Source organism: Schistocerca gregaria, chromosome 1, assembly GCF_023897955.1.
Source record: "Schistocerca gregaria isolate iqSchGreg1 chromosome 1, iqSchGreg1.2, whole genome shotgun sequence".
Taxonomy (NCBI): Eukaryota; Metazoa; Arthropoda; class Insecta; order Orthoptera; family Acrididae; genus Schistocerca; species Schistocerca gregaria.
Genome location: NC_064920.1, coordinates 274,459,236 through 274,468,141, shown reverse-complemented (window position 1 = coordinate 274,468,141; position 8,906 = coordinate 274,459,236).

The window sequence follows — 8,906 nt, the reverse complement described above, 5'->3', positions numbered from 1 at the left end:
CTATGTAAGTGGGAGTCAAGAAAAATTTTTCACATTTGGAGGAGAAAGCTGGTGACTGTAATTTCGTGAGCACATCTCGCCGCTCAACGAAAAACGCCCTTGTTTTAATGAATGCCGTTCCTGTTTGTATATCGTTCTCTTCTGTGTTTCGTGATAATACAAAACGAGCTCTCCTTCCCTGAACTTTTCCGATATACGCCGAAAATTGTACGAGGCAAAGATCTCATTTTTTTATATATAGATCCCATATCGCACGCCGGCCGCTGTGTCTGAGCGGTTATATGGGCTTCAATCCGGAACCGCGTTGCTGATACGCTCGCAGGTTCGAATCCTGCCTCGGGCATGGGTATATGTGATGTTCGTTGGTTAGTTAGGTTTAAGCAGTTCTAAGTCTAGGGGTCTGATGACCTCAGATGTTAAGTCCCATAGTGCTCAGAGCCATTTGAACCATTTGCGCTACCATCACAAAACTGAAGAAACGACGTCAGTATGTTCAAAGCCACACAAAATGCAAACGAACTTCTCCCTCTTCATCACAAAGCAAGGACCTACAGTAGTCTGCGCAATGAGAGGGGCTCACAAAACTTCCATGGATCGTTCTTCCTCATCCACCCTACAGCCCGGAGCTAGCACCTTACTAATTCCATCTGTTTGAGCCAAAGAAGAATGCAGTCTTCGGGAAGCTTACGAGGCTGATGGGAAGAGTACTCATGTCGCAAGACGTTGGCTCTCACATCGACCAGTAGCGTGATACTATGCGGGCATACAGACACTCTTAGCTAGGAGGCGTAACGTCGTTGCAATGAACGGAGGTCATATTGAAAAATATGTTTTTATAGCCAAAAGACGAGAAAATAATATATTGGAATCCTGAATAAAACCAAACAACTTTCAGAAAAAAGGGTTGAATTACTTACTAATTGCTTCTCGTAGATTTGTTGCCACTTCTAAGTGTTCTGCTAATAAAAGGCACTGTTAGGTTTATCTTCCCAACACCATTTTATGTTTAATGATTCCATTTTAAACTGATCATAATCGTGAGCCTCAGGTATTTAGGTGAATCGACAACCTTTCTATTTGTATATATCGTGTAACTGAGATTTAACAAAATTTTTTTAGTACTCATGTGTTGGGGTTGTGTTGTTTGGGGGAAAAGACCAGACAGCGAGGTCATCGGTCTCATCGGATTGGGGAAGGATGGCGAAGGAAGTCGGTCGTGGCCTTTCAAAGGAACCATCCCTGCATTTTCCTGGAGCGATTTAGGGAAATCACGGGAAACCTCTATCAGGATGGACGGACGTGGTATTGAACATCGTCCTCCCGAATGCGAGTCCAGTGTGCTAACTACTGCGCCACCTCGCTCGGTAGAGCTCATGTGGAGAACCTCACACCTTCTATTCTTCATGGCCAAATGTCAATTTTGGCACCCTGTAGAGTAGTCGTGTAAATCATTATATAGTTCATATCGACCATGTGACCAGATTACTGGATGGTATTTGAGAGGAACAGACGGCTGGCACTTTAGGCCACTCTCTTTCTACTTTTTAGTTTCATATGCATTAATATTTACACAAAATACACTGCGGTTACAAAAGCCATGTCACAGCAATATTCGCACATACAGGCGGCGGTAGTATCGTGCAAACAGTCAATAAAAGGGAGTTGCGTTGGCGTAGCTGTCATTTGTACTCAGGTGATTCTTGTTAGAAAGGTTGCCGACGTGACTATGGCCGCACGGTGGAAATTAACAGACTTTGCACGCGGAGTGGTAGTTGGAGCCAGACACATGGAACATTCCATTTCGGAAATCGTTAGGGAGTGCAATCTTCCGAAGTCCACAGTGTCAAGAGTGTGGCGAGAATACTAAATTTCAGGCATCACCTCTCACCATGGACAACGCTGGGACCGACGACCTTCACTTAACGACAGAGGTCAGTGGCGGTTGCGTAGAGTTGTCGGTGCTAACTGAGATGCAACACTGCGTGAAACAACCGCAGAAATCATGGTGGGACGTACAGTGAACGCCTCCGTTAGGACAGAAGGTGAAATTTGGCGTTAACGGCCGACGCGAGCTCCTTTGCTAGCAGCACGACATCGCCTGCAACGGCTCTCTTGGACTCGTGATCATATCGACTGGACACAAGACGATTGGAAAACCTTGTCCTGGTCGGATGAGTCCCAATTTCAGCTGGTTAGAGTTGATGGCAGGTTTCGAAGGTGGTGCACTCCTCATTAAGCAATAGACCAAAGTTGTCATGAAGGCACTGCGGTGGTACCATAATGATGCACTTTGTGAACTGATCATTGATTGGAAACGGTTATGTTCGGCCACTTGGACACCACTGGCAGCTATTCACGGATTCAAGTAGCTAAATAACGTTGCGCCCTGTTACCAGGCCACAGCGATTTCTGGACGATTTGACGGATTTATTTGGCCCCGAGATCGCCCGAAAGGTATGCCATCGCACATTTATGGAACATAATCAAGTGGTCAGTTCGTACATAAATTCTTGTACTGGCTCAATATTTCTACAGCGGACTTCCAACGACTTGTTGAGTACATGCCACGTGAGCTGCTACACTACGCTTGGAAAAAGGAAGTCCAACTCAGTAGTTGGGGGTATCCCATGACTGTGGTCACCTCATTGCAGTATTATATGCATTACACAAGCACTCAGCACAGATACCAAGCATGACTTTTACTAGGGATTATGTGATATCTCAGTTTCTCTCGACATGACTGGCTGATGGGAAAGAGCGAGTTGGCGCACTGGACTCGCATTCGGGAGGACGACGGTTCAATCCTGCTTCCGGCCATCCTGATTTATGTTTTCCGTAATTTACCTAAATCCCTCCAGGCAAATGCCGGGATGGTTCCTTTGAAAGGGCACGGCCGACTTCCTTCCCCCTCCTTCCCTAATCCGATGAAACCGATGGCCTCGCTGTCTGGTTTTCTCCCCAAAACAACCCAACTCAACACTGGCTAATGGGATGTTTGTAACTGTTCGTGCGAGTTCTTCTTTCCATTATATGCACAGTATTTCAACCAGCAACCCAATTGTCATCTCTAGGCGCTGCACGTTGTGCTGTTTTGTTTACTGATTGCTGCCTGGGGTCTGGACAGCGAGTACACATAACAGCGAAACTCGCAGCACCTGAAGATGACGACTGCGTCGCTCGTCGAAATACTGTGCGTCGTACACCTAGGATGAGCACCCGAAAGCATAGATGTAGTCACTTGACATTTGGTAATAGGACCCTAACTAGATGGCAGTGCGAGGTTCCGACATTTTCCCCGACAGTCATTGCTTGAGTATGGAACTGACTTGAAGTAATAAATATAAATTGGTCAGTTCTTATTTGGCCTCTCCAGGTACAGAAGGCTCGTTACCTCATAGACATAGAACTCTCAAATATTCCATTTGTCTTTGTGTCTGGTTATTCCTAACTTCTTGAATGATTTCTTATAGAATATTTCGTAAGACTGCGGAGTTACAATGCGATGTACCTTGTAGTATGACGCTCTCGTATTCAAAACTCATACTTTAAGCGACTGGCAGAGAGATGCTACCTAGGGATTAACACCTTAGATTTACCACAGCAACGATTAAGGCACAGAAATGAGAAACAACGGTTTTATTCTTAAGTGACTTAACAATTATCAGCTACCACAGACACCTTCAAGACTACAGCTTTACGAATTCACAAGGAATTTACACACCAAATGCTTGTTAATAAATTATTAATGTCAGGAGATTAACACAATAGAAATTAAGTAGTTTTAGACGACTACATCTTGATAAACAGATACAGACAGTTCTACGATTGGTTATATCACTTCCTGTAAAAGTGTAGTCGGTAATAATATTCACGAATTTAATACCTTGTGGTGTTCTATCTGAAGAGTAGTTTGATGCAGCTTTCCACTCTAATCTACCCTCTGCAAGATTCTTCAATTCCGAATAAGTACTACACACAGTCATTTGAATCTACTAATTGCGTTCATTCCTCAGCCCCTGTCTGCAATTAATCCCCCTTCTCGACCCTCACCCCATCCCACCCAACCCCACCGACACAAGAAATTACCTCCAATACCAAACTGAGGATTCACTGATTCCTCACGACGTGTCGCACCACTACCAGTTGCCCCCTTCTCAATCAAGTTGTGACATAAATGCGATGTATTACTCAATCTGTCCATCTAATCTTAAGCATTTTTCATTTCAAAAGCTTCTATTCTCTTCTTGTCTGAGGTGTTTGTCGTCCACATTTCACCTCCATACAAGCCTGCATTTCAGAGAAATACCTTCAGAAAAGGCTTTCTAACACTTGATTCCATATTGGATGTTAACAAATTTTCTTTTTTTCGTTCAGAAACGCATTTCTTGTCATTGTCGGTCTCCATTTTATGTCTTCTCCGCTTCGACAGTCATCAGTTATTTTGCTGCCCAAATAACAAAACTCATCAACAAATTGTAGTGTCTCATTTCCTACACTAATTCATTCAGCAACGCCTCATTTAGTTCGACGCTTTCCATTACCCTTGTTTTGCTTTTATTGATGCTCATATCTCTTTTGAAAACACTACCCATTTAGTTCAGTTGCTGTTTCCGACTGTACTGTTCTGTCCATAAATTACACTGGCTAACCTAAAAATGTGAATGTAAAACTGAAGTACTGAACTGAACGAATGTCACTTGGAAGTCAATGATCGATGGATCACTACTACAACAGCTGTGAGCCCCCAGCGCTACTTTGCAAACTATCTATTTATTAAAGCTTTAGTTAGTAGTACCCTATAACGGGCCACAGTCAAAGACTGGATTTTTCTGAAGTCTGGCTGTGTTAACTTATAGGGACCAACCATTCACTCATCGCAGTTGCCCAAATTTTTCAGTAGAAAATTACAATTACCAATCAAAAATGCAGCCAAGAATTTGCGTACTAAAGTTGACAATTCATAGTGCTTTGAGTTTCACGAAATTGTTAGATTTATTTTCCTCACGACGAGCCGAAGTAATATTAATAAACTTCCAAGGATGAATGTATTCGAGAACATAAATAACCATGCTATATCTCAGATAGGTCCCCACTCCCTCCAAAGCGTTGAAAAATTCTAAGTCCAACTTGCTTCACATTCAGGCTAAAGTTCATAGATGCTAACCGGCAAAAATCACAAGTCCGAAACCACACTGTAGATCGGCAGTAAAATTTCAGAGTTTGGAATTGATCCCCTGACAAAAAAATAGTCTGAGTCAACAGCTCGAAAAAATTATTAAATGTTCACTAGCGGCAAGCACGAAAATTTTCCAAGTCCACAACTCGGTAATTACAAAAATCTCAAAACTTTCACGAAGCGACCGATGTCCAAACCAGCCTGCCACATACATAGTGGCCGCGTATTTACATGTATTCTCGCAGAGGTCACTTGAGTCATGATCTTGTAAAAATATAAATCTATTGATATATAGAAGTACGTATTATATCTGAAATCTCTTCCATATTTTATCAGCTTTTCAGTGCTAAAATTCGATCTTTAGTACACGAACTGGTTCTTGCATAAATGACACTTTTAACATGAAAAACGTAATTTTTGTGATATTATTGCTAATATAGAGAAACCATTAATTATGAACCTATTTCTGCTTTCCTAACTATTGCCATTCTTTGACATTGCTGCTACTTTTACGATATAAATTAGACTTATAGCTAAATTTGTCGGTTTTTCAGCACGGAATACAAATTACTACCTATACTTCAAAATTTTAATGTTTATCACAATTTTATTTCAGTTTTCTGATAGGTCCCTACGAGATCTAGCCATTGCAACTTCATTTATTAAAGTCGGTGTAGATGTCACTGATTTACAATTTTTAAAAGTTCTTATAGTTTATAAATTGCTTAACACAGAATAACTTACAAGCAACTCATCGGAGAAAAGGCACACTTATATCCTCGTACTCACAATAATTTTCCCTTTATTTCTGTGGCACTGGCTTTCCATAATCCTATTGGGTTCACATTTTATTAGAAGATACATGATTTTTTGGTCTTCAACAAAATCCTCTAGTCTCTCATCGCGGCCTTTCCACCATTTTTCTCCCCAGTGGCTTTCGAACACTGGCAATACCCGTCACGTGCTTACAGAGTGAGTTAGCCGTCCGCTACATTAGAATTTCTGAGACATGGTGTTCGATCCTTTCTAGAGGACGAACTACAAAGCTGTTACCGCTGTGGGCGGCCAAGCTCAGCCACCACGTGGCTTGCATGCCACCCCCTCTTATCTGTCAAACGTGAGCTCGTGCGCCGACAACTGTCACGCTGAGCATGACAAACCACGCGGCTCTCGGCCGCGTCCTCTCCTGCAGATTATGAGGTGCCTTTTTGGGGCTGTGCCATCACACGTTCCAAATAGTTTACATCTCTGACAGAATTACACTAAACTCTCTCTAATCCGACCCTCAGTATTCCGGCCTCTCAGTAATCCGCCCCACATCCTGTCTCTACTCGCTCAAGCAGAAATAACGCACACAATACTGAATTCTAGCATGCAGTTATGTAGTTAGTTAACTATAATGTTAAACGATGCTATACATAGAATAAAATTTTCATTCTACAGCGGAGTGTGCGCTGATATGAAACTTTCTGACAGGTTAAAACTGTGTGCCGGACCGAGACTCGAACTCGGGCCCTTCGCTTTTCGCGGGCAAGTGCTCTGACGACTGCGCTACCCAAGCACGACTCATGCCCCGTCCTCACCGCTTTAATTCCACCAGTACCTCGTCTCAGACCTTCCAAACTTCTTCAGGTTCGCAGGAGAGCTTCTGTGAAGTTTGGAAGGTAGGAGACGAGGTACTGGTGGAATTAAAGCTGTGAGGACGGGGCGTGAGTCATCCTTGGGTAGCTCAGTCGGTAGAGCACTTACCCGCGAAAGTCAAAGGCCCCGAGTTCGAGTCTCGGACCGGCACACAGCTTTAATCTGTCAGGAAGTTTCCGATGCTATACCTGTTTGAAATTGTGGCTTTCTTTACGGTTCGGTATCTTGCCTTCTGAAACGAAACAACTTACGCTAAATTTCAAGCAGAAACTCGAAATTAGAGATAAGCTGAACTAAAGTTCTTCACAGAAAGCCATTGTTGCTGAGTGCAATTACGGACGAGCATCAATTTATGACCAAACTTCAACAGACGAAGAGATAATCAAAAGCGTACAGGAAAGTTACGACGAGAGAGATGAAGTAGAGGACAAAGGAGGAGACAAGATGAAGAAATCTCAAGCTGCTGATGCTGAAGCTGCAGACATCTTCCTGAAGTACATTACGCAACAAACATAAACAAGTAGTACCGACGTAATGATTTAAAGCTGTTGTGTGATGCAAAATACTGCCGTCGCTTATCGTCATTCCGACAACTAAAAATTTGGGAAGTCTTTCATAGTGAATGATACAAATGTATATGTACTTACTCAAGGATTGAGTCGGTCATGAAAATGAATGTCTCTTGGGGTTTAATACAATATAATTCTCGTGTGTTTACACTAAATTTAAGACACTCTGATAATCAGGCTGTCCGAGTGGTTCTAGGCGCTTCAGTCCGGAACCGCGCGACGCTACGGACGGAGTATCGAAAACTGCCTCGGGCATGGATGTGTGTGATGTTCTTAGTAGTTGTAAGGGGGACTGATGACCTCAGATGTTAAGTCCCATAGTGCTCAGAGCCATTTGAACCACATAATCCGGTACTTTCGCTAATCCGACACTCATACGCATAAGGAATGGCCGAATTAGTAAGAGTCTAGTGCATAATGTCATTGGCGTACATCAAAGCTTTATTTTCTTCTCCATGAACTATAATTCCCTTTCAAAATTTCTTCTTAGTTTCTTATGCTGTTCACTCAATCTACAGATTAAATAACATCTAGGAGACGCTTCAACCTTTACTCCGAACCCAACTACTGCATTCTTTACACAGTGATGGAGAAAAATATGGAAACACCAAAACTACAATACATTATCACGCTAAATATGGCGTAGGAAAATTGTTGGCATAGAAAAAACTTCCAGTCAAGTCTTGTATTGCTTTCAGTGGACTCTTGTACCATTATCCCTACAGAATAATGGTAACTTCAAATAACAATGCCAGTGGATGTTCGAGTCCTCCCTCGGGAATGGGTGTGTGTGTTTGACCTTAGGGTAATTTAGGTTAAGTAGTGTGTAAGCTTAGGGACTGCTGACCTTAGCAGTTAACATTTGAACATCAAATAACAATGATTGAAGTGGACAACGATCACGCATCCTTATCTCAAAAGTACACGGCAGAGACTCAATAATATTAAGATAGGTGACTGAAGTGACCATGGGAAATCGGACAATTCATCCTCGTTCCCACAAAATAAATCCTGGATGATGCGAGCTTTGTGAACAGTAGACCTGTCGTCTTGGAATGTAGGAACACACATTATGCAATGGGATGGGCATGATCAGCCAAAATGAACATATAATCCTTAGTTGTAATGCAGCGTTGTATCGTAGTCGTGGGACCCATGGAATATCACGATATGACTACTCAACTCACCCTCACCGTGTTTCACTATAGTAGGGACGTAACCTCAGCCGGAAGTTGGAAGTAGTGTGAAACAAGGTTCAAACCATCAATCAGCTTTGGTCCATAGTCCAGGTTTTATGGCTTTGGCACCACGTTTACCTGTTGCGAGCATTTGCATTGCATATGAAATTACAAAAAAAAAAAAAAAAAAAAAAAAAAAAAAACTTAACAGCTGAGGTCATCAGTCCCCTAGAACTTAGAACTACTTAAACCTAACTAACCTAAGGACATCACACACATCCATTTCCGAGGCAGGATTCGAACCTGCGCCTAGAACCGCTCGGCCACACTGGCCGACTCTGC